Raw genomic sequence first — 26,264 nt, 5'->3', positions numbered from 1 at the left:
TATCCTAGTCCCCACCCATGCTTCTCCAGGTCTCTCTCTTTTTTTTTTTATGGAGACAGAGTCTCACTTTATCACCCTAGGTAGAGTGCTGTGGCATCACAGCTCACAGCAACCTCCAACTCCTGGGCTTAGGTGATTCTCCTGCCTCAGCCTCCCAAGTAGCTGGGACTACAGGCGCCCACTATAATGCCCAGCTGTTTTTTTGTTGCAGTTCGGTCGGGGTTGGGTTCGAGCCCACCACCCTCAGTATATGGGGCCGGTGCTTTACCCACTGAGCCACAGGCACTGCCCTCCTGGTCTCTCCTATCTCCTCCTTGCTGATTGAGAAGAAGAGGGTGGGTTGTGCGCCCAACACATCTCGTTCTTTATCCATATCCTCTTCTGTCCATCACCTTTCTAATACAGGGGCCTAATTTTTACATCCCACCTTTGTCTTTTCCTGGGAAAGACACAGAGTTGTGCAAGTATATAGTATTGGAAAGAGCTATAGATAAGCTGAGGATGAGATATATAGTCTTTTCTGGAGCATCTCACTGGTTTAGGGGAAACATTGAAATTGGAAAGTTCCAGAAAAACTGAGATATAAGGTAACCATAGAGGGATGAGGGAATGTATAATCATAGGAAGAACCAAAGCTCATAAGGCTGGCCAAAAGTCATGTGTTCATTCCTCAGCCTCTTGACGCAATAAGAAGGCATATCCTGGCGGTGCCTATGGCTCAGCGGGTAGGGCGCTGGCCCCATATGCCGAGGGTGGCGAGTTCAAACCCAGCCCCGGCCAAACTGCAACAAAAAAATAGCCGGGCGTTGTGGCGGGCGCCTGTAGTCCCAGCTACTTGGGAGGCTGAGGCAAGAGAATCGCCTAAGCCCAAGGATTTGGAGGTTGCTGTGAGCTGTGTGATGCCACGGCACTCTACCGAGGGCGATAAGATGAGACTCTGTCTCTACAAAAAAAAAAAAAGAAGGCATATCCTTTCTCATGCTCACTTTGAGAGAGGCAATACTTCAAGCCATCTTTACTCATCTGTTTAATGGTCTACCTCTCCAACTATTCAAAAGTCCTGTGCTCGCTTCGGCAGCACATATACTAAAATTGGAACGATACAGAGAAGATTAGCATGGCCCCTGCGCAAGGATGACACGCAAATTCGTGAAGCGTTCCACATTTTTGTGGGATCACACCTGTGGTGCATATTACAGGGGTATTTGCGAAACTTGGTAAATGTAGAATGTAAATGTTTTGGCACAGTAACTGAGATAACGCCGGAAAGGCTATGTTAACCACTGTGATAAAAATGTGTCAAATGGTTTATGAAGTGAGTGTATGATGCCCCATAATCATATCATTGTATACAGTTATGATTTAATAAAAAAATTAAAAAAAAAAATTAAAAAAATAGAAAAAAAAAAGTCCTTTATTTGGTATATCTGTCATTTTTCATCTTCCTTTTATTTTATTTTATTTATTTATTTATTTTAAGACAGAATCTCTTGGGCAGCGCCTGTGGCTCAAGGGGTAGGGCGCCGGTCTCATATGCCGGAGGTGGCGGGTTCAAACCCAGCCCCGGCCAAAAACCAAAAAAAAAAAAAAAAAAAGACAGAATCTCACTTTGTCCCCCTCATGTAGAGGTCCATGACATCATAGCTCATAGCACCTCAAATACCTGGGCTCAAGCAATCCTCTATGGGTGGTACCTGTGGCTCAGTGAGTAGAGCGCTAGCCCCATATACTGAAGGTGGTGGGTTCAGATCTGGCCCCAGCCAAAAACTAAAAAAAAAAAAAAAGAAGCAATCCTCTTTGCCTCACCCTCCCGAGTAGCTGGGATTACAAGTACCCACCTGGTTAGTTTTTTTACTTTATTTTTTATTATTAATTATTTTTTATTAAATCATAACTATGATCAATGCATTACATTGATGCATTTAAGGGGTTCAGGGTACTGCTAGGTTTTTTACTTTTTACTTTTTGTTGTTGTTGTTGTTGTTTGAGGCAGAGTGTCACTATGTCACCCTTGGTAGAGTGCTGTGGCATCACAGCTCACAGCAACCTCAAACCCTTGAGCTAAAGTGATTCTCTTGCCTCAGCATCCCAAGCAGCTTGGACTACAGGTGCCCACCATAAGGCCCAGCTATTTTTTTGTTGCTGTTGCTGTTGCTGTTGCTGTTGCTGTTGCAGTGGTCATTTTTGTTTAGCTGGCCTGGACCAGGTTTGAACCTGCCAACCTCGGTGTAGGTGGCTGGCCTATAACCACTGTGCTATAGGCACTGAGCCAACAAGTTTAATAAAAATCACATCAATTCCATAGATGCTAAGAAGACATTTGACAAATTCAAGATGACAAATTGACTACTCTTTTTTTTTTTTTTGAGATAGAGTCTTGTTCTGCCATCTGGGCTAGAGTGCAATGACATCACCATAGCTCACTGAGGTCTCTAACTCCTGGCCTCAAATGATCCTCCCACCTCAGTCTCCCAAAGTGCTAGGATTAAGTGGTTGAGCTACTGTGCCTGGTCTTCAAGACAGCTATTCTTTTTCTTTCTTTCTTTTTTATTTGAAACAGATATATATCTAGGGCTTACCTCCCTGGCTAGGTGCTGAATTCTGCACCCAGCCAAGACAGCTATTCCTTTTTTTTTGGAAACAGAGTCTTACTTGGTTATCCTTGGTAGAGTGATATGGCCTCATAGCTCACAGCAACCTCAAACTCTTGGGCTCAAGCGATTCTCTTGCTTCAGCTTCCTAAGTAGGTGGAACTACAGGCCACAACGCTTGGCTATATATATATATATATATTTTTTTTTTTTTTTTTTTGAGACAGAGTCTCAAGCCATCGCCCTGGGTAGAGTGCCATGGCATCACAGCTCATAGCAACCTCACACTCTTGGGCTTAAGCGATTCTCAAGCAGCTGGGACAACAGGCGCCCATCACAACACCCAGCTATTTTTTTGTTGTTGCTTTAGCTGGCCCAGACTGGGTTCGAACCTGCCAGCCTCAGTGTATGTGGCCGGTGCCCTACCCACTAAGCTATGGGCACCGCCAATGCCTGGCTATTTTTTTTTTTTGTAGAGACAGAGTCTCACTTTATGGCCCTCGGTAGAGTGCCATGGCCTCACACAGCTCACAGCAACCTCCAACTCCTGGGCTTAAGCGATTCTCTTGCCTCAGCCTCCCGAGTAGCTGGGACTACAGGCGCCCGCCACAACGCCCGGCTATTTTTTGGTTGCAGTTTGGCCAGGGCCGGGTTTGAACCCGCCACCCTCGGTATATGGGGCAGGCGCCTTACCGACTGAGCCACAGGCGCCGCCCAATGCCTGGCTATTTTTTAGAGATGGTGTCTCACTCTTGCTGGTCTGGAACTCATGAGCTCAGGTAATTCACCCTCCTCTGCCTCCCAAGTGCTGGAGTTATAGGAATGAGCCACTGCCCCCAGCCAAGACAGCAATTCTTTATTTATTTATTTATTTTGAGACAGAGTGTCACTATGTTGCCCTAGGTAGAGTGCCTTGGCATCACAGCAACCCCTAACTCATGGGCTTAAGCGATTCTCTTGCCTCAGCATCCCGAGTTGCTGGGACTACACGTGCCCGCCACAATGCCCAGCTATTTTTTTGTTACAGTTGTCATTGTTGTTTAGCTGGCCTGAACCTGCTAGCCTTGGTGTATGTGGCCAGCACTGTAACCACTGTGCTATGGACCCCGAGCCAAGACAGCTATTCTTAATAAAACCCACTGAAAAGAATTGATTCTTGGGATCTGAAGAAAGACAAAGACTTATAAATAGTATAGATTGCCATTTTGGAATCCTTCTTTTGAGCCAAAATATGGTTTTTGTTTTTGTTTTTGTTTTTAGACAGAGACTCAAGCTATCGCCCTGGGTAGAGTACTTTGGCATCGCAGCTCACAGCAACCTCCAACTCCTGGACTCAAACAATTCTCCTGCTTCAGCCTCCCAAGTAGCTGGGACTACAGGTGCCCACCACAATGCCCGGCTATTTTTTGGTTACAGCCATCATTGTTGTTTGGCGGTCTGGGCTGGATTCAGACCGCCAGCTCAGGTCTATGTGGCTGGCGCGTTAGCCGCTTGAGCCACAGGTGCCGAGCCCAAAATATGGTTTTTTAGAGTTAGGAGGGTGCTCAAATTTGCAAAGAGAAAAAGTATAGATGCAGAGAAGTACACACACAAGCATTAAGCACCAAGAATATTTGTGACAAGAGGCCAGCCAACCCTTCAATCCAAGTACAAACCAAAAACCAAACGTTGGCTATTCTCTGCTATTATCGCTTAGGAACTTACTGTGTGATCCCTAAAAGACAAAGACATAAAATGCAACAGACTTTTTCTTCAAGCAGCTGTTGGCTAAACAGGAATAACAGGCTTATGCCACGAAGATTCTTTTTTCCAAAGTGAGATCCATGGTGTACTATCCCAGTAGTACCCAGCAGTATTTAGCACAAAAGTTAGCAAGGCAGGGGCCCTAAAGCCAACAGAAATTTTGAGAGAAATATAATATTTCATATTTTTGACATATTAACACTAAAGCAGTCAATTTGAGGAACATCAGAATTTTTGTAATACAGCCTTACTTTATTTTACTTTTAGTGTTGTTTCTATCTCGAAGCTCTTATTGTAGAGGTGAGCACTGCAATCTTTTCAGAGCTTAGAATCTTTAAGAGTCTTGGGCGGTGCCTGTGGCTCAAAGAGTAGGGCACCGGTCCCATATGCAGGAGGTGGCGGGTTCAAACCTAGCCCCGGCCAAAAAAAAAAAGAGTCTTAACTCTAGAAAGTTAAGCTCAGTGTGCTGGAATAGCAGGAATGTGAAGGTGTGCTGAAAAGAGAAGGCATTCCAGGGAAGGAAAACCTTCAGGGGTCTGGGCGGTATGTAAAGAGCTTTCCGCCTTTTCTAGAGCCACCTTCCTTAGATTCCCGGTACTGGAGAAAAAAATAAACAAGGCTGCTTACTACCAGAAGGTGGCAGAAGTGAGCTTATCAGCCACTACCACCTTCTCTGGGAGTTGAAACCTGGGGCTTGGCATGGGACACTTGACGCGCTGAGGGGAGAATTGGGGTGGGAAAAATTCTAATAGTTGTGGTATTGATTCAGCCCTTTTCCCATCTCGGCTCAGAGAGGGCAAGCACATGTCAATGTATCCTGACTCCTAGGTCGAAGTTCACCAAGTGCTGGTCTGTTTCCAGCCCTAACTGTGGGCCTGGCTACCTTTCACAGACATTTCCTGAGTATCTACTGTGTTCCAGATATTTAACAAGAAGTATGCTGGCTTGGCGCTCATAGCTCAATGGTTAGGGTGCCGGCCACATACACCGAGGCTGGTAGGTTTGAGCCTGGCCTGGACCTGCCAAACAACAATGACAACTGGAACAAAAAAATAGCCGGGTGTTGTGGCGAGCACCTGTAGTCCCGCCTACTTGGGAGGCTAAGGCAAGAGAATTGCTTAAGCCTAGGCGTTTGAGGTTGCTGTGAGCTGTGACGCTCTGGCACTCTACCGAGGGCGATAAAGTGAGACTCTGTCTCAAAAAAAAAAAAAAAGTATGCAATCCAGTGGAAGAAAGCCTAGTAACGATTACCACATGTATGATATTGGGAAGTCGTTTGAGTAGTGTTTAAAAGCACACTGCCTTGACCTGGCCCTGTGACTCACGCCTGTAACCCCAGCACTCTGGGAGGCCAAGTTGGGAGAATCCCTTGATCCCAGGGGTTTCAGACCACCCTGAGCAAGAGTGAGACCCGCCTGTAGCTCAGTGGGTAGGGAGCCAGCCACATACACCGAGGCTGGAGGGTTTGAACCGGCCCTGGCCTGCTAAACAACAATGACAACTACAACAAAAAAATAGCCAGGCATTGTGGTGGGCGCCTGTACTCCCAGCCACTTGGGAAGCTGAGGCAAGAGAATCGCTTAAGCCCAAGAGTTGGAGGTTGTTGTGAGCTGTGAAGCCACGGCACTCTACCCAGGGCGACAGCTTGAGTCTCTGTCTCAAAAAAAGAAAAGAAAAAAGTTTCACCACTTGCTAGTGGTGAAATCTATCTGAGCCTCAGTTCCATTGTCTATAAAATGGGGGTAAATGACCTTCACAGAAGACCAAATAAATCAGTGGTTCTCAACCTTCCTAATGCCGCGGCCCTTTAATATAGTTCCTGTGGGTCGCGACCCACAGATAGAACCACTGAACTAGATGATACATAAAATTCACTGTCTGAAGATAAATGATTACACCTGTAATCCTAGCACTCTGGGAGGCCAAGGTGGGTGGATTGCTCTGAGCTCACAGGTTCAAGACCAGCCTGAGCAAGAGCCAGATCCCCATCTCTAAAAACAGCTGGACATTATAGGTGTTACATATAGTTCCAGCTACTTAGGAGGCTGAGGAAAGAGAATCACTTGAGCCAAAGAGTTGGAGGTTGCTGTGAGCTATGAACAAAGTCACTCTATGGAGGGTGACAAAGTGAGAGTCTGTCTTCAAAAAAATAAAGATAGCTCAGCACCTGTGGCTCAAGCAGCTAAGGCACCAGCCACATACACCTGAGCTGGCAGGTTCAAATCCATCCAAGGTTCACCAAACAACAATGACGGCTGCAACCAAAAAATAGTTGGGCGTTGTGGCAGGTGCCTGTAGTCCCAGATACTTGGAAGGCGGAGGCAGGAGAATCGCTTGAGCCTAGGAGTTGGAGGTTGCTGTGAGCAGTGATGCCAAAGCACTCTACCCAGCTTGAGGCTTTGTATCAAAAAAAAAAAAAAAAGAAACCATTGCCTGTCATATGGCAGTTATAAATACTGAATGCTGGGGGAGCAGCACCCAGCTTTACTTTTGGTAAGACTTCTCTCAAAGGGTGGCGCCTGTGGCTCAGTGGGCAGGGTGCCGCCCCCATATTCCAAGGGTGGCTGGTTCAAACCCAGCCCTGGCCAAACTACAACAACAAAAAAAAGCCAGGCATTGTGGCATGTGCCTGTAGTCCCAGCTACTCAGGAGGTTGAGGCAAGGGAATCACCTAAGCACAGGAGTTGGAGGTTGCTGTGAGCTGTGTGACGCCATGGTACTCTACCATGGGTGATAAAGTGAAACTCTTGTCGCGGGGCGGCGCCGGTGGCTCAGTGAGCAGGGCGCCGGCCCCATATGCCAAGGGTGGCGGGTTCAAACCCAGCCCTGGCCAAACTGCAACAAAAAAATAGCCGGGCGTTGTGGCGTGCGCCTGTAGTCCCAGCTACTCGGGAGGCTGAGGCAGGAGAATCGCCTAAGCCCAGGAGTTGGAGGTTGCTGTGAGCTGTGTGACGCCACGGCACTCTACCGAGGGCAATAAAGTGAAACTCTGTCTCTACAAAAATAAATAAATAAATAAATAAATAACAACATTGCAAAAAACAAGGGTGGTGCCTGTGGCTCAAGGAGTAGGGAGCCGGTCCCATATGCCAGAGGTGGCGGGTTCAAACCCAGCCCTGGCCAAAAAAAAAGTGAAACTCTTGTCTCTATAAAAAAAAAAAAAAAGACCTCTCTCAAAATAGAATTATTGTGTAGAATTGTGAAGGATGAGTAGGAAACACACATATGGGGGCTCGGTGCCTGTGGCTCAAGCGGCTAAGATGCCAGCCACATACGCCTGAGCTGGCAGGTTCGAATCCAGCCTGGGCCCTCTGAACAATGATGGCTGCAACGAAAAATAGACGGGTATTTTGGCGGCCGCCTGTAATCCCAGCTACTTGGGAGGCAGAGGCAGGAGAATCGCTTGAGCCCAGGAGTTGGAGGTTGCTGTGAGCTGTGATGCCACAGCACTCTACCCAGGGTGACCACTTGAGGCTCTGTCTCAAAAAAAAAAAGGAAACACACATGGGATGAGGGAGAAGGTGGAGGTGGAGGAAAGTGGGCCAGGAAGGAGTAAGCCAGGCAAACTCTGAGGACGTGGATTCATACTTCCTGTCTCACCAGCAACAGGGGAAAGCCTAGCTTCCTAAATTTGAGGCTGGTATGGTCTAGAATCTCTCCACAAATCAATATGCGTTTAGTGAGCACATGCTATGAGATTCTTGGAAGAGCTATGAGAGATAATGAAGATCAACAGAAAAATAAAGGCATACTCTTTGTTCCCAGGAAACCTAAAGATATTGGGAAGAAAAAACGAAATGAGGAATCACTGAAGGATAAAGAGCAGGGAGGTGAAATGGACAGATTTTTACTTTATTTATCATTATTATGATTATTATTATTACTTGAGACAGAGTCTCAGTATGTTGCCCTCAGTAGAGTGCTGTAATATCACAGCTCACAGCAACCTCAAACTCTTGGGCTTAGGTGATTCTCTTGCCTCAATCTCCCAAGTAGCTGGGACTACAGATGCCCGTGACAATGCCCAGCTATTTTTTTGCAGCAGTCCGGGTCGGGTTCGAACCCACAACCCTTGGTGTATGTGGCTGACGCCATAACCACTGTGCTATGGGTGCCGAACTGACAGGCTATTTTTTTTTTTTTTTTTTTTTTTGTAGAGACTCACTGTACCGCCCTTGGGTAGAGTGCCGTGACCTCACACGGCTCACAGCAACCTCCAACTCCTGGGCTTACGCGATTCTCTTGCCTCAGCCTCCCGAGCAGCTGGGACTACAGGCGCCCGCCACAATGCCCAGCTATTTTTCTTTTGCAGTTTGGCCGGGGCTGGGTTTGAACCCGCCACCCTCGGCATATGGGGCCGGCGCCCTACTCACTGAGCCACAGGCGCCGCCCCTGACAGGCTATTTTAATGTTGTTATTGTTGTTGTTTGTTTGTTTAGCAGGCCCGGGCCAGGTTCAAACCCACCAGCCCTGTTGTACGTGGCCGGCGCCATAATCACGGAGCTACGTACGCAGAGCCCAGATTTTTACTTTAGAATCATCATCATGGCCAGGGGCGGTGGCTCCTGCCTATAACCACAGCACTCAGGGAGGCTGAGGTGGGTGGATTCCTTGAGCTCAGGAGTTCCAAATCAGCCTGAGCAAGAGTGACATCACTTATTTAAAACTAGCCAGGCATTGTGGCAGGAGCATATAGTCTCAGCTACTTGGGAGGCTGAGGCAAGACGATCTCTTGAGCCCTAGAGTTATAGGTTGCTGTGAGCTATGATGATACAGCACTCAACCCCTGGACACCTGAGTGAGACTTGTCTCAAAAAAAGAAAAAAATAGTGCTGTGTGAAAAAAAGTAAAAAATTAAGCTTATATCACAACTAAATTCTTCTAACAATTTAAACATATCCACGGGGCAGTGCCTATGGCTCAAAGGAGTAAGGCGCCAGCCCCATATGCCAGAGGTGGCAGGTCCAAACCCGGTCCCGGCCAAAAACTACAAAAAAAAAAAAAAAACAATAAATAAATAAACACATCCACAAAACAAGTTTGCATATGTTACAAAACAAATAGAGTTTTCAGAGAATCTTTCTGCCGAGCTAGGAGACCTGTGGTTAGGTTCTTGGAGTTTCCCAGCAGCATGGCCCCCAAACGCCAGTCTCTGCTCCTGCCTCAGAAGAAGAAAACAAGACTGCCTACTGCTCCCAGACCGGAAGACACCTCAGGCTCTCAGGAATTGCTGAAAAAGAAAGAAAAAGAACAGCAGGAAGCAATTGAACATATTGATGAAGTACAAAATGAGATAGACAGACTTAATGAACAAGCCAGTAAGGAGATTTTGAAAGTAGAACAGAAATATAACAAACTCCACCAACCATTTTTTCAGAAGTCAGAATTGATCGCCAAAATCCCAAATTTTGGGGTAACAACATTTGTCAACCATCCACAAGCGTCCGTGCTGCTTGGAGAGGAGGATGAAGAGGACCTGCATTATTTGACCAGAGTTGAAGTGACAGAAAGAATTTGAAGATATTAAGTCAGGTTACAGAATAGATTTTTATTTTGATGAAAACCCTTACTTTGAAAATAAAGTTCTCTCCAAAGAATTTCATCTGAGGGCAGTGCCTGTGGCTCAGCGGGTAGGGCGCCGGTCCCATATGCCGGAGGTGGCGGGTTCAAACCCAGCCCCGGCCAAATTAAAAAACAAAAAAAAAAAGAATTTCATCTGAATGAGAGTGGTGATCCATCTTCAAAGTCCACTGAAATCAAATGGAAATCTGAAAAGGATTTGACGAAACGTCCCAGTCAAACACAGAATAAAGGGCAGCACCTGTGGCTCAAGTGGTAGGGCGCCAGTCCCATATGCTGGAGGTGGCGGGTTCAAACCCAGCCCCGGCCAAAAACCAAAAAAATAAAAAAATTAAATTAAATTAAACACAGAATAAAGCCAGCAGGAAGAGGCAGTGTGAGGAACCAGAGAGCTTCTGTACCTGGTTTACTGACCATTCTTTTTTGTTTTTTGTAGAGACAGAGTCTCACTGTACCGCCCTCGGTAGAGTGCTGTGGTGTCACACGGCTCACAGCAACCTGTAACTCTTGGGCTTACGCGATTCTCTTGCCTCAGCCTCCTGAGCAGCTGGGACTACAGGCGCCTGCCACAACGCCCGGCTATTTTTTTGTTGCAGTTTGGCCGGGGCTGGGTTTGAACCCGCCACCCTCAGCATATGGGGCCGGCACCCTACTCACTGAGCCACAGGCGCCGCCCTTACTGACCATTCTGATGCAGGTGCAGATGAATTAGGAGAGGCCATCAAAGATGATACTTGGCCAAACCCATTACATTACTACTTGGTTCCTGATATGGATGAAGAAGAAGATGATGATGATGAAGGTTTGGAAGATATTGATGAAGAAGGGGGCGAGGATGAAGGTGAAGAAGATGAAGATGATGATGAAGAGGAGGAAGGAGGAGGATGAAGGAGAAGATGACTAACAGAACACTGATGAATTCCAACCTTTTTAAAATTTTCTCCAGTCCCTAGGAGCAAATTTCAGTCTTTTTTTTTTTTTTCCTCTTGTGCTCGGTCGCCCTGTTCTCGAGGTCTCTTTTCTCTACACCATGATTCTCAACTTATTTTGGGGGGAAATACCTTGAGCAGAATACAATGGGAAAAGAATCTCTACTCATTTCTGTTCCAAATTCATTTTTATCCCTTCCTGTCTCAACAAAAACTATATGGAAGCAACACCACCAAGCTCCGTGGGAAAAAAGAAAAACCTGCTCCCTTCGCTCTGCTGGAAGCTGGAGAGTGCTAGGCCCCTGTGTAGCAGTGCATAGAATTCTAGCTTTTTTCCTCCTTTCTCTATATATTGGGCTCAGAGAGTACACTGTGTCTCTATGTAAATATGGACAGTTAGCATTTACCAACATGTATCTGTCCACTTTCTCTTGTTTAAAAAAAGAAAAAAGAACTTCAAAAAATGGGATATAGAAGGTGGGTTTCAGATGTTTGGGTGGGTTAAGTGGGCATTTTGACAACATCGCTTCTCCTTTGGCATGTTTAATTGTGATGTTTAACGGACATCCTTGCAGTTTAAGATGACACTTTTAAAATAAATTCTCTCCTAATGATGACTTGAGCCCTGCCACTCAAATGGGAGAATCAGCAGAACCTGTAGGATCTTATTTGGAATTGACATTCTCTATTGTAATTTTGTTCCTGTTTATTTTTAAATTTTCTTTTTGTTTCACTGGAAAGGAAAGATGATGCTCAGTTTTAAAAGTTAAAAGTGTACAAGTTGCTTTGTTACAATAAAACTAAATGTGTACACACACACACAAAAAAAAACAAATAGACATGTAAGACTGATGCTTCTGAGGGAAGAAGAGAGAGGCTTAGGAATGAAGAGAAAATAAAATAAAGGAGCCTTGTATGAACTCAAATGGTGACAGAATGTTATGAACAAAAGAATATGATAAACCTAATTCTTTCTACCTAGATTAAAAGAAGAAGAAAAAAAGAAAAAAAAAAAAAAAGGCTAGGCATGGTGGCTCACGCTTGTAATCCAGCACTCTGAGAGGCTGAGGTGGATGGAGAGCTTGAGCTCACGATTTCAAGACCAGCTTAAGCAAAAGCGAGACCCCCGTCTCTTAAAAATGGAAATAGCTAAGTGTTGTGGTGGGCGCCTATAGTCCCAGCTACAAAGGAGGCTAAGGCAAGAGAATGGCTTAAGGCTCAGCGCCTATACCTCAAACAGCTAAGATGCCAGCCACATACACCAGAGCTGGCGGGTTCAAATCCAGCCCAGGCCTGCCAAACAATAATGACAACTACAACCAAAAAATAGCCGGGATGGGCGGCGCCTGTGGCTCAAGGAGTAGGGCGCCGGTCCCATATGCTGGAGGTGGTGGGTTCAAACCTAGCCCCAGCCAAAATAAAAGAAAAAAAATAAGCAAAAAATAGCCGGGCGTTGTGATGGGCGCCTGTAGTTCCAGCTACTTGGGAGGCTGAGGCAAGAGCATCAGCTTAAGCCTAGGAGTTGGAGGTTGCTGTGAGCTGTGATGCCATAGCACTCTACCCAGGGTGACAGCTTGAGGCTCTGTCTCAAAAAAAAAAAGAGAGAATCGCTTGAGCCCACCGCTTTGAGGTTTCTGTGAGCTGTGACACTACAGCACTCTACTTAGGTCGACATAGCAAGATTCCATCTCAAAAAAATGAAAAAATAACTAAAAATAAAAATAGAAGAAAACAAAACTGAGGAAAGAGGATCGCTTGAGCCCAAAACTTGGTGGTTGCTGTGAGCTATGATGCCACAGCACCTACCAAGGGCAACAGCTTGACACTCTGTCTCAAGAAAATAAAGAAAAAAGGCTCGGTGCCTGTAGCACAGTGGTTAAGGCACCCCCTGGTGGGTTTGAACCCAGCCTGGGCCTGCTAAAACAACAACTGCAACAACAAAAATAGTTGGCGTTGTGAAGGGCGCCTGTAGTCCCAGCTGCTTGGGAGGCTGAGGTAAGAGAATCACTTAAGCCCAAGAGTTTGAGGTTTCTATGAGCTGTAATACTATGACACTCTACCAAGGGCGACATAGTGAAACTTCGTTTAAAAAAAATAATGTCGGGCGGCGCCTGTGGCTCAATCGGTAAGGCGCCAGCCCCATATACCGAGGGTGGCGGGTTCAAACCCGGCCCCGGCCAAACTGCAACCAAAAAATAGCCGGGCGTTGTGGCGGGCGCTGTGGTCCCAGCTACTCGGGAGACTGAGCCAAGAGAATCGCTTAAGCCCAGAAGATGGAGGTTGCTGTGAGCTGTGTGAGGCCACGGCACTCTCCTGAGGGCCATAAAGTGAGACTCTGTCTCTACAAAAAAATAAAAAAAAATAATGTCCAGGGCGGCGCCTGTGGCTCAGTCGGTAAGGCGCCGGCCCCATATACCAAGGGTGGTGGGTTCAAACCCGGCCCCGGCCAAACTGCAACCAAAAAATAGCCCGGCACAAAAAAACAGCTGGGTGTTGTGGCGGGCGCCTGTAGTCCCAGCTGCTCGGGAGGCTGAGGCAAGAGAATCGCTTAAGCCCAGGAATTGGAGGTTGCTGTGAGCTGGTGAGGCCACAGCACTCTACCCGAGGGTGGTACAGTGAGACTCTGTCTCTACAAAAAAAAAATAATAATAATAATGTCCAGATTGTGATTGCCCCATTTAAAATCCTTTAAATGGGCTAGGCGGGATGACCACACCTATAATCCTAGTGAAACTCTAGAAAAAAAATAAATCTGATCTATGGTGACAGAAAGCAGGTCAGTGGCTCCCTTAGACTAAGGTGTATGTGTTGATGGGGAGGTTAGCAGAGATTATCTGGGAGGGTGGAAGACAAAGGAATATTTTAGAGTAATAGTGTGTACCTTTTATTTATTTATTTATTTTTCTTTTTGTAGAGACAGAGTCTCACTTTATGGCCCTCGGTAGAGTGCTGTGGCATCACACTGCTCACAGCAACCTCCAACTCCTGGGCTTAAGCGATTCTCTTGCCTCAGCCTCCCGAGTAGCTGGGACCACAGGCGCCCGCCACAACGCCCAGCTATTTTTTGGTTGCAGTTCAGCTGGGGCCGGGTTTGAACCCGTCACCCTCGGTATATGGGGCTGGCGCCTTACTGACTGAGCCACAGGCACCGCCCCTATTTATTTATTTATATTTGAGACAGAGCCTCAAGCTGTCACTCTGGGTAGAGTGCCGTGGCATCATAGCTTACAGCAACCTCCATCCCCTGGGCTTCAGCCATTCTCCTGCCTCGGTCTCCCAAGTAGCTGGGACCACAGGCGCCTGCGACAACACTGCTATATTTTGGTTGCAGCCGTCATTGTTGTTTGGTGGGCCCTGGCTGAATTCGAACCTGCCAGCTCAGATGTAGGTGGCTGGCTCCTTGAGCCACAGGTGCCCAGCCAATAGCATGGATCTTGATTGTGGTAGTGGTATATACATTTGTCTAAACAAGTATATACATTTGTCTGAACTCATCAAAAAGTAAATCTATTTTATTTTTTTTAATTTATTTTATTGGCCGATCCAGGTGGCTCACACCTATAGTCCTAACACTCTGGGAGGCCCAGGCAGATGGATTGCTTGAGCTCAGGAGTTTGAGACCAGCCTGACCAAGAGCAAGAGCCCAGCTACTGGGGAGGCTGAGGCAAGAGAATCTATTGAGCCCAAGAGTTTGAGGTTGTTGTGAGCTATGATGCCACAATACTCTATCAAGAGTGTCAAACTGAGACTCACTTAAAAAAGGAAAAAAAATGAATAAAATTTATTTTTATTTATTTATTTATTGAGACAGTCTCACTTTTTTGCCCTCGGTAGAGTGTCATGGCATAATAGCTCACAGCAACCTCAAACCCTTGGGCTCAAGCGATTCTCTTGCCTCAGCCTCCCAAGTAGCTAGGACTACAGGCACCTGCCACAACGCTCGGCTGTTTTGAGAGATGAGGTCTCACTCTGTCTCAGACCGGTCTCCAACACGTGTGCTCAGGCAATCCACCCGCCTCAGCCTCTCAGAGTGCTAGGATTACAGGCGTGAGCCACTGTGTTTGGCCTATTTATTTTTGAGATAGTGTCTAACTCTGTTGCCCCAGGCTAAAGTGCTGTGGCCTAATAGTTCACAGCAACTTTAAATTCCTGGGCTCAAGTGATCCTCTTGTCTCAACCTCCCAAGTAGCTGGACTACAGACTTGCACCACCACGCCCAGCTAATTTTTTCTATTTTTAGTAAAAACAGGGTCTTACTCTTGCTTAGGCTAGTGTCAAATTCCTGAGCTCAAGCAATCCACCGGCCTGGGCCTGCCAGAGTGCTAGCATTACAGGCATGAGCCACTGCAGCAGACTAAAAATGTAAATTTATTTATTGATTGATTGATTTTTATTTTATTTTATTTTTTGGAGGCAGAGTCTCATTATGTTGCCCTTGGTAGAGTGCCGTAGCGTCACAGCTCACAGCAACCTCAAACTCTTGGGCTAAGCAATTCTCTTGCTTCACTCTCCCAAGTAGCTGGGACTATAGGTGCCTGCCACAATGCCTGGTTATTTTTTGTTGTAGTTGTCATTCTTGTCTGGCAGGCCTGGGCTGGGTTAGAATCTGCCAGCCCCAGTGTATGTGGCTGGTGCCCTAGCCACTGAGCTACAGGTGCGGAGCCTTTAACTTTAATTTTTTTTTTTTTTTTTTCAGTTTTCGGCCGAGGCTGAGTTTGAACCCGCCACCTCCAGCATATGGGGCCAGTGCCCTACTCCTTTGAGCTACAGGCGCTATCCTTTTTTTTTTTTTTTTTGAGACAGAGTCTCAAGCTGTCACCCTGGGTAGAGTGCTGTGGCGTCATAGCTCACAGCAACCTCCAACTCGGGCTCAGGCAATCCTCTTGCCCCAGTTTTTCTGTTTTCGGTAGAGATGGATGCGGTCTCGATTTTTGCTCAGGCTGGTCTCAAACCTGTGAGCTTAAGCAATCTACCTGCCTCAGCCTCCGTGCCTGGCCTTAATTTTAATTTTTAATTTTTCTTTTTTTTATTTTTGAGATAGTTTCACTTTGTTGCCCTTGGTAGAGTGTCATGGTGTCATAGCTCACAACAAGCTTAAGCTCCTTGGCTCAAGTTATTCTCTTGCCTCAGCCTCCCAAATCCTCCACAATGCCCAGCTATTTTTTTTTTTTTTTGAGACAGAGCCCCATGCTGTTGCCCTGGGTAGAGTGCTGTGGCATCACAGCTCACAGCAACCTCCAACTCCTGGGCTCAAGAGATTCTCCTGTGGGGCGGCGCCTGTGGCTCAGTGAGTAGGGCACTGGCCCCATATACCGAGGGTGGTGGGTTCAAACCCAGACCCTGCTAAACTGCAACAACAACAACAACAACAACAAAAATAGCCAGGCGTTGTGTCAGTCGCCTATAGTCCCAGCTACTCAGGAGGCTGAGGCAAGAGAATCACCTAAGCCCAGAAAGCTGGAGGTTGCTGTGAGCTGTGTGATGCCACGGCACTCTACCGTGGGCAATAAAGTGAGAATCTGTGAGACTTTAAAAAAAAAAAAAGAGAGAGAGACACGGGCCACAACGCCCATCTATTTTTTGGTTGTAGTTGTCATTGTTGTTTGGCAGACCTGGGCTGGATTCGAACCTGCCAGCTCATGTGTATGTGGCTAGCATCTTAGCCACTTGAGCCACAGGCACCAAGCCACGCCCAGCTATTTTTAGAGACCGGTTCTCATTCTTACGCAATCTGATCTCGAACCATGATCTCAGGTAATCTACCTGCCTCAGCCTCCCAGAGTGCTAGGATTTTTATATTTTTAGTAGAGATGGGGTCTTGCTCTTGCTCAGGCAGGTCTTAAACTCCTGAGTTTTTTTTATTTTTATTTTTATTTATTTATTTTTTTTGTAGAGACAGAGTCTCACTTTATGGCCCTGGGTAGAGTGCCATGGCATCCCACAGCTTACAGCAACCTCCAACTCCTGGGCTTAAGCAATTCTCTTGCCTCAGCCTCCCGAGCAGCTGGGACTACAGGCACCGGCCACAACGCCCGGCTATTTTTTTGTTGCAGTTCGGCCGGGGCTGGGTTTGAGCCCGCCACCCTCGGTATATGGGGCCGGTGCCTTACCGACTGAGCCACAGGTGCCGCCCTAAACTCCTGAGTTTTAAAGGATCCTCCCACCTCAGCCTTTCAGAGTGCAAAGTTTACAAGGTGTGAACAACCTTGCTCAGTCTAAAAAAAGAAAAAAAAATTTTTTTTAGAGACAAGGTCTTACTCTGTTGCCCTGGTGAGGTACCAATCATAGCTCACTATAATCATAGCTGACTATAATCTAACAAGTGATTGTCCTGCCTCACCCTTCTGACTAGCTGTAATTATATGCACCCTGTGTGTCACAACATCTAGCTATGTTTCTTTCTTTTTTTTTTGTTTGCAGTTTTTGGCTGGAGCTGGGTTTGAACCCGCCATCTCCAGCATATGGGGCTGGGAACCTACCGCTTTGAGCTTCAGGTGCCGCCGTCTTTTTTTTTTTTTTTTAGAGATAGGATCTCACTATGTTGTCCAGACTGGTCTCAAATTCCTGACCTCAAGTAATCCTCCTGCTTTGGCCTCCAAAAATGCTAGGACTACAGGTATGGGCCACCCTGCATAGCCTCAATTGTCTTTTTGATTCTGTTTGGTTTTTGAGCTTAAAAAATAAGGCCAGGACTAGGTAGCTCTCACTTACAATCCCTGCACTTTGGGAGTCTGAGCTGGGAAGATCATGTGAAACCAAGAATTCAAGACCAGACTAAGCAACATAGGGAGACTATCTGTCTCTGCAAAAAATTAAAAAATTGGCTGGGGATGGTATTATATACCTGTAGTCCCAGATACTCAGGATGCTGAGAAGTTCAAGTCTGCAGTGAGCTATGATGTTGCCACTGCACTCCAGCCAGGGTGACAGAGTGAGACCCTGTCTCAAACAAACAAACAAACAAAATCAATTCTAGTGAGGTATGATTTGTACACAATAAAACACACTTACTTTAAATTTACCACTCAGAGCCCGTTGGTCAGTGGTTAGGGCGCCAGCTACTTGCACTGGGGGCTGACAGGCTCAAACCCAGCCTGTGCTTGTTAAACAACAACAAAATAAATAGCCAGGTGTTGTGGTGGGAGCCTGTAGTCCCAGCTACTTGGGAGGCTTAGGCAAGAGAATCGCTTAAGCCCAAGAGTTTGAGGTTGCTATGAGCTGTGACGCCACGGCATTCTACCCAGGGTGACAGCTTGAGATTCTGTCTCAAAAAATAAATAAATAAATAAATAATAAATATACAAATAAAATTGATGGGTTTTGATGACTAATGACATACTGTGATAGGGTATGATTGAAGTTCGAGAGGGAGAGTAGAAGCTGATTGGGGAGAAAACTGGGTGGAAGGTCCCCGAAAAGGGCACACTATACTATAATTAGCTATGTATAAATTTTCTTCCTCTACTAGGCTAGGTGCTCTTTGAGACAGACCATGTCTCATTCATCTCATCTCTTCCAATGTCCAGTACTCTGTCTTGCACAAAACACGTTCAACACTGAATGAAAGAACAGCAGTAGAGACAGTGGCTTTGATCTACTGAGGTGAGGGTGGGGAGAGCAGGGAATGCAGGGGTGTAAGTGATCACATAGGTTGGAAGATAGGAAGTTCTCTATTTCCTCCTGCCTCAGTCTTGCTCAGAAGCCTGACCCAAGGATTGCTCAATTTCCCTGAGTCCTTTCCATTTCTGGGTTAGCCACACAGTGTAATAGATGCTGGGACAGGGGTGTATTCAATTCAGGGAGAGGATCTCACCCAAATTCTACTACTACTCAGGAATTTATTCTAAAAAGGCACTCTGTGAGAAGCCTCACACTGCTACTTCCCTCCTTAAAAGCATTAGAGATGGGCGGCGCCTGTGGCTCAAGGAGTAGGGCGCCGGTCCCATATGCCGGAGGTGGTGGGTTCAAACCCGGCCCCGGCCAAAAACCAAAAAAAAAAAAAAAAAAAAAAAACCATTACAGATGTACCACATGTTGGCATGTCTTTGGTACTATGCCACATGGTGATGTGCAGGGGAAAAGAAGAGAGAGCAGCTGAGAAGGTGCTGAATGCCAACAAAATGAAAAGCAGGGAATAGGCCCGAGACTGGGGATCCAAAGGAGAAAAGGAGCCAGAGGAGATTTTCTTTTTTTTGCAGTTTTTGGCCGGGGCTGGGCTTGAACCCGCCACCTCTGGCATATGGGGCCGGCGCCCCACCCCTTTGAATCAAGGCACTGCCCCAAAGGAGATTTTTTTTTTTTTTTTGTAGAGACAGAGTCTCACTTTATGGCCCTCGGTAGAGTGCCGTGGCCTCACACAGCTCACAGCAACCTCCACCTCCTGGGCTTAAGCGATTCTCTTGCCTCAGCCTCCCAAGTAGCTGGGACCACAAGCGCCCGCCACAAAGCCCGGCTATTTTTTGGTTGCAGTTTGGCCGGGGCCGGGTTTGAACCCGCCACCCTTGGTATATGGGTTCGGCGCCTTACCGACTGAGCCACAGGCGCCGCCCCAAAGGAGATTTTTTTAATTATTATTTTTAACTAAAATTCTTAACCATTTTGGGTGGCGCCTGTAGCCCAAGTGGCTAAGACACCAGCCACATACACCAGAGCTGGCGAGTTTGAATCGGCTCGGGCCTGCCAAACAATGACAACTACAACCAAAAAATAGCTGGGTGTTGTGGTGGGCAGCTGTAATCCCAGCTACTCGGGAGGCTGAGGCAAGAGAATCGCTTAAGACCAGGAGTTGAGGTTGCTGTGAGCTGTGATGCCACAGCACTCTACCCAGGGCGATAGCTTGAGGCTGTGTCTCAGAAAAAAAAAAAAAAATTAACAATTTTGTTATTATTATTATTTTTTTTTGTAGAGACAGAGTCTCACTTTATGGCCCTCGGTAGAGTGCCGTGGCCTCACACAGCTCACAGCAACCTCCAACTCCTGGGCTTAAGCGATTCTCTTGCCTCAGCCTCCCAAGTAACTGGTACTACAGGCACCCACCACAACGCCCGGCTATCTTTTGGTTGCAATTTGGCCGGGGCCGGGTTTGAACCCTCCACCCTTGGTATATGGGGCCGGCGCCTTACTGACTGAGCCACAGGCGCCACCCAACAATTTTGTTATTAAAAAATCATTTAGTTGGGCAGTGCCTGTGGCTCAAGGAGTAGGGTGCCGGTCCCATATGCAGGAGGTGGCGGGTTCAAACCTAGCCTCGGCCCCCCCCCAAAAAAAAAAAATCATTTAGTTGGGCAGCACCTGTGGCTCAAGGAGTAAGGCACCGACCCCATATACAGGGGATAGGGGGTTCAAGCCTGGCCCCAGCCAAAACTCCAAAAAAAAAAAATAATTTAGTTGGGTGGCTCCTGTGGCTCAGTGAGTAGGGCACTGGCCCCATATACCGAGGGTGGTGGGTTCGAACCCAGTCCTGGGCAAACTGCAACAAAAAAATAGCTGCGTGTTGTGGTGGGCACCTGTAGTTCCAGCTACTCCAGAGTCTGAGGCAAGAGAATTGCCTAAGCCCAAGAGCTGGAGGTTGCTATGAGCTGTGACACTACAGCACTCTACTGAGGGTGACAAAGTGAGATTCTGTCTCATATATATATATATATATATATATATAAAAATTCATTTAGGTCTCTCTCACCTTTTTTCCTCCATCAGAGGGACCCACGTCCAACTCTCTTTGGATCTTTGGAAGTGCTTTAAACTTTCTCTTTGTTGTTATTTTTTTAGAGACAGAGTCTCACTTTATCACCCTTAGTAGAGTGCCATGGCGTCACAACTCACAGCAACCTCAAACTCTTGGGCTTGAGCGATTCTCCTGCCTCAGCTTCCCAAGTAGCTGGGACTACAGGCGCTTGCCAGAACACCTGGCCGTTTTTTTTTGCCGTTTGGGGCCAGGTTTGAACCCACCACCCTAGGTATATGGTGCTAGCGCCCTACCCACTGAGCCACAGGCACCACCCCTCTTTGTTGTTCTTAAATTAAATTTCTGTTACCCTGAAACTTACGTAGATTACTTTTGCTTTCTATTCACACTGCCTGTGCTGCAAAGAGAAATCCTAGCATTCTGGGAGGCGGAGGTGGGTGGATTTCCTTGAGCTCAGGAGTTAGAGACCAGCTTGAGCAAGAGCAAGACTTTGTCTCTACAAAAAATAGAAAAAATAAGCTAGTTATCTTGGCAGGCATCTGTGGTCCCAGCTATTGCCTCCCCTGAGGCAAGAGGATTGCTTGAGCCTAAGAGTTTGAGGTTGCTATAAGCTATGAAGGTAACAGTACTCCACCAGAGTGAGAATCTGTCTCCAAAAAAACAAAATAAAATCATTTAGGGCGGCGCCTGTGGCTCAGGTGGTAAGGCACCGGCCCCATATACCGAGGGTGGTGGGTTCAAAGCCGGCTCCGGCTGAACTGCAACCAAAAAATAGCTGGGCGTTGTGGCTGGCGCCTGTAGTCCCAACTACTCGGGAGGCTGAGGCAAGAGAATCGCTTAAGCCCAGGAGTTGGAGGTTGCTGTGAGCTGTGTGATGCCACGGCACTCTACTGAGGGCCATAAAGTGAAACTCTGTCTCTACAAAAAAACAAACAAACAAAGAAAAACAAAATCATTTAAATCAGAAAAGAGATGAAAACAAACCTGAACTACCTATCATCTGGACTTATCAATTATTATTATTGTTACTTTTGAGATAGGGTCTCCCTCTGTTGCCAAATCTGGAGTAAAGTGGCGTCATCATAGCTCATTGCCACTATACCCAGTTAAAAGTTTTTTTGTTGGGCGGTGCCTGTGGCTCAGTTGGTAGGGCGCCGGCTCCATATACCGAGGGTGGCGGGTTCAAACCCGGCCCCGGCCAAACTGCAACCAAAAAATAGCTGGGTGTTGTGGCGGGCGCCTGTAGTCCCAGCTACTCGGGAGGCTGAGGCAAGAGAATCGCTTAGGCCCAGGAGTTGGAGGTTGCTGTGAGCTGTGTGAGGCCACAGCACTCTGCTGAGGGCCATAAAGTGAGACTCTGTCTCTACAAAAAAAGAAAAAAAAAAAAAAAAAGCTTTTTTGTTTTTTTTTTGCAGTTTTTGGCCGGGGCTGGGTTTTGAACCCACCACCTCCAGCATATGGAGCTGGCACCTTACTCCTTTGAGCCACAGGCGCCGCCCTAAAATTTTTTTGAGACAGAGTCTCACCTTGTGCCCCTCGGTAGAGTGCTGTAGCATCATAGCTCATAGCAACCTCAAACTCTTGGGCTCAAGTGATTCTCTTGCCTCAGCCTTCCTGGTAGCTGGGACTACAAACTTTGGCCAGGACGCCTGGCTATTTTTTTTTTAGTGATGGGGGTCTCTCTCTCTCTCTCTTTTTTTTTTTTGTAGAGACAGTGTCTCACTTTATGGCCCTCGGTAGAGTGGCATGGCATCACACAGCTCACAGCAACCTCCAACTCCTGGGCTTAAGCGATTCCCTTGCCTCAGCCCCGTAAGTAGCTGGGACTACAGGCGCCCGCCACAACGCCCAGCTATTTTTTGGTTGCAGTTTGGCCGGGGCCGGGTTTGAACCCGCCACCCTCGGTATATGGGGCTGGCGCCTTACCGACTGAGCCACAGGCGCCGCCCAGGGCTGGTTTTCAACTGGACACCTCCATCCAGCATATGGGCCTGCGCCCTACTCCTTTGAGCCACAGGCGCCACCCTGTCAGTTATTCTTTTTAAAAGACTTTTTTTTTGTAGAGACAAAGTCTCACTTTATTGCCCTTGGTAGAGTTCCCTGGAGTCACACAGCTCACAGCAACCTCCAACTCTTGGGCTTAGGCGATTCTCTTGCCTCAGCCTCCATAGTAGCTGGGACTACAGGTACCTGACACAATGCCCGGCTATAAAAGTCTTTTAAGAGGCTTGGCACCCCTAGCTAGCTGGCTGGGCCTGCTAAACAACAATGACAACTGCAACAACAAAAAATAGCCAGGCATTGTGGTGGGCGCCTGTAGTCGCAGCTACTCGGGAAGCTGAGGCAAGAGAATCACTTGAGCCCAAGAGTTTGGGAGTTGCTGTGAGCTGTGACGTCACAGCACTCTACTCAGGGCAACATTGTGAAACTCTGTCTCAAAAAAAAAAAAAAATAGCCAGGCGTTGTGGCAGGCGCCTATAGTCCCAGCTACTTGGGAGACTGAGGCAAGAGAATCACTTGAGCCCAAGAGTTTGAGGTTGCTGTTAGCTGTGATGCTACGGCACTCTACAGAGAGTGACACAGTGGGACTCTTGTCTCAAAAAAAATAAATAAAGCTCACGGCACGTGAGGTGGTCCCTTGGATCTGTGTCTTGCTTCAACAGTGTTTGGATGGAACAGACCTGGGGACTCCCTTTTTTCCAGCCTTCAGCAATTTTCCAGTCTCATTCTTTTCTTTTCCACTTGCAATCTCTGGGACCTTCTTCACTGCTATCTCCTGCCTCTGGAGCCAGCTAACACCGTTTTTTTGTGGTTAGTTCCTTATTACCGATCAGCCATGAGCTCCCAGATTCGTCAGAATTATTCCACCGATGTGGAGGCAGCCATCAACCTCCTGGTCAATTTGCATCTGCGGGTCTCCTACACCTACCTCTCTCTGGGCTACTATTTCGACCACCACGATGTGGCTCTGAAGGGCGTGGGCCACTTCTGCGTGTTGGCGGAGGAGAAGCGCGAGGGCTCTGAGCATCTCTTAAAGATGCAAAACCAGCGTGGCGGCTGCACTCTTTTCCTGGACGTGCAGAAGCCATCTCAAGATGAATGGGGTACAACCCTGGACGCAATGGAAGCCACCTTGACCCTGGAGAAGAGCCTGAACCAGGCTCTTTTGGATCTTCATGCCCTGGGTTCTGCCCGCACAGACCCTCATCTCTGTGACTTCTCGGAGAGTCACTTCCTAGATGAGGAAGTGAAACTCCTCAAGAAGATGGGCGACCACCTGACCACCTCCACAGGCTGGCTGGCCCCCAGGATGGGCTGGGCGAATATCTCTTGGAAAGGCTCACTCTTCAAGCACGACTTAAGAGCCTGTTGAGTCCAGTGACCTCTGAGGAGCCCTTTTCAAACCATCAGGGCTTCTGCCAGAGCCGCCGCCTCCTCCAGCCACAAGGCAGCTTTTTAAACACCTTGCAGTCTTTTCCCAAGCCTTGGACCAAATGGAAATAAAACTTTGTGCACCTAAAAAAAAATAAATAAATAAAAATAAAATAAAATAAGGCAGCGCCCGGAGCTCAGTTAGCAGGATGCCGGCCACATACACTGAGGGCGGTGAGTTCAAACCTGGACCAGGCCAGCTATAACAACAGTGACAACTGTAACAACAATAACAAAAAATAGCTGGGCGTTATGGTGGGTGCCTATTGTCCCAGCTACTTGGGAGGCTGAGGCAAGAAAAAGCTTAAGGCCAAGAGTTTGAAGTTGCTATAAGCTGTGATGCCATGGCACTCTACCCAGGGCAACAACTTGAGACTCTGTCTCAAAATAAATAAATAAATAAAATAAAAAATAGCTGGGCACTGAGGCAGGCGCCTGTAATCCCAGCTACAAGGGAGGCTGATGCCAGAGAATTGCTTTGAGCCCGAGCTTGAGGTTGCTGTGAACTATGATACCACAGTACTCTATAGAGGGCGACAAAGTGAGACTGTCAAAAAAAAAGGCAGTTGCCTAGAATGTCTTACCTTTTCTTGTTTACTTGTTTGTTTTTTGACACAGAGTCTCAAGCTGTCACCCTGGGTAGAGTGCTGTGGCGTCATAGCTCATAGCAACCTCCAACTCTTGGGCTCAAGCAATCCTCTTGCCTCAGTTTTCCTATTTTTAGTAGAGACAAGCTCTCATTATTGCTCAGGCTGGTCTCAAACTCTGGAGCTTGAGCAATCCAACCGCCTTGGCCTCCCAGAGTGAGAATGTCTTACCTTTTGGATTTCTCTGATTTGCTTCTTTGTGTTGTCATTTTTTTTTTTTTGAGACAGAGTCTCACTTTATCACCCTCAGTAGAGTGCCGTAGTGTCACAGCTCACAGCAACCTCCAGCTCTTGGGCTAGGGTGATTCTCTTGCCTCAGCCTCCCGAGTTGCTGGGACTACAGGCGCCCGCCACAACGCCCAGCTATTTTTGTTGCAGTTGCCACTGCTGTTTTAGCTGGCAGGGGCCGAGTTCGAACCCGCCACCCTCGGTATATGGAGCCAGCGCCCTACTCACTGAGCCACAGGCTTCACCCTGTGTTTTTATTTACCTTTTTCCTCTAGCTCTCATATTTTCTGCAAACTGGGTATTATATCTAAAGACTTGCCTAGATTTAGTTTCAATATATATATATATATTTTTTTGGTTTTTGGCCGGGGCTAGGTTTGAACCGGCAACCTCCGGCATATGGGACCGGCACCCTACTCCTTGAGCCACAGGTGCCACCCATAGTTTCAATATTTTTAAAAAGAGTATTTGTTAGGGGATGCAGAGTTCACATTGAGGCACATAATGTCTAGCTGCCTGATTCAGTATTTTAAGGTGCTGGAGGAGGCTAAGCATGAGGGTGCCCTGGCAGTGGACCTCCTATAAACCTGGAAGCTGAGCTCTAACTGGGCCTCAGGTTCTGCTGGCCTGTAAGAGCACAGAGTGGGTTGAGGTCAGGAGGGAGGCATTCAGAGAAGCATTTGCTGGGAGAGTTTGATGTGGGCAGTTTGGACTGGCTCAGGACTGAGCAGAGAATTCTGGGGACAAAGATACTACACAGGAAATGGTGTAGGGTAGAAAAAGGGGAGCCTCCCTTCAATTCTGTTGTACGTACCCTGAAGGAATGAGAAATGAGGGCGGCGCCTGTGGCTCAGTCGGTAAGGCGCCGGCCCCATATACTGAGGGTGGTAGGTTCAAACCCGGCCCCGGCCAAACTGCAACCCAAAAATAGCTGGGCATTGTGGCGGGCGCCTGTAGTCCCAGCTACTCGGGAGGCTGAGGCAAGAGAATCGCTTAAGCCCAGGAGTTGGAGGTTGCTGTGAGCTGTGTGAGGCCACGGCACTCTACCGAGGGCCATAAAGTGAGAGTCTGTCTCTACAAAAAAAAAAAAAAAAAAGAGAAATGAGACTAAGCAAAATTCCTCAGGCTTGGAGGTGGGACCATTCCAAGACCTGTTTGCCCTGTCCTCATTCCCTTGCTTGTGAAGAGTAGGAGGAACCTTCATTTTCAGCTCTGGACCAACAGGTAGTGGGCCTGGTGGTAGTATGTCTCAGAAAATTCCAGACTCCATTAGGCCAATTTTCTTGTCCTCTGCCTTCCAAGTCTTGCATAAAAATATATATTTTTTTTTTGGTAGAGACAGAGTCTCACTTTATCGCCTCGGTAGAGTGCCATGGCATCACACAGCTCACAGCAACCTCCAACTCCTGGGCTGAAGCGATTCTCTTGC

General features: G+C 47.2%; 1 non-coding gene and 2 pseudogenes across 1 annotated transcript; all 3 read left to right on the top strand.

Annotated features, from left to right (window-relative positions):
• The first annotated feature begins 1,062 nt into the window (after window positions 1-1,062).
• Window positions 1,063-1,169, top strand: LOC128562822 (U6 spliceosomal RNA). The gene has a single exon (XR_008373522.1). It is a non-coding gene; the product is annotated as a U6 spliceosomal RNA (small nuclear RNA).
• An 8,235-nt stretch (window positions 1,170-9,404) lies between these two features.
• LOC128562468 (protein SET-like) lies at window positions 9,405-10,818 on the top strand (annotated as a pseudogene).
• A 12,399-nt stretch (window positions 10,819-23,217) lies between these two features.
• On the top strand, window positions 23,218-24,032 carry LOC128561873 (ferritin light chain-like; annotated as a pseudogene).
• The last annotated feature ends 2,232 nt before the right edge of the window (window positions 24,033-26,264 follow it).

The sequence above is a fragment of the Nycticebus coucang genome, chromosome 12 (genome assembly GCF_027406575.1).
Source record: "Nycticebus coucang isolate mNycCou1 chromosome 12, mNycCou1.pri, whole genome shotgun sequence".
Lineage (NCBI taxonomy): Eukaryota > Metazoa > Chordata > Mammalia > Primates > Lorisidae > Nycticebus > Nycticebus coucang.
The sequence above is the reverse complement of the archived record's forward strand: the minus strand, read 5'-3'. Positions and strand labels throughout refer to the sequence as shown.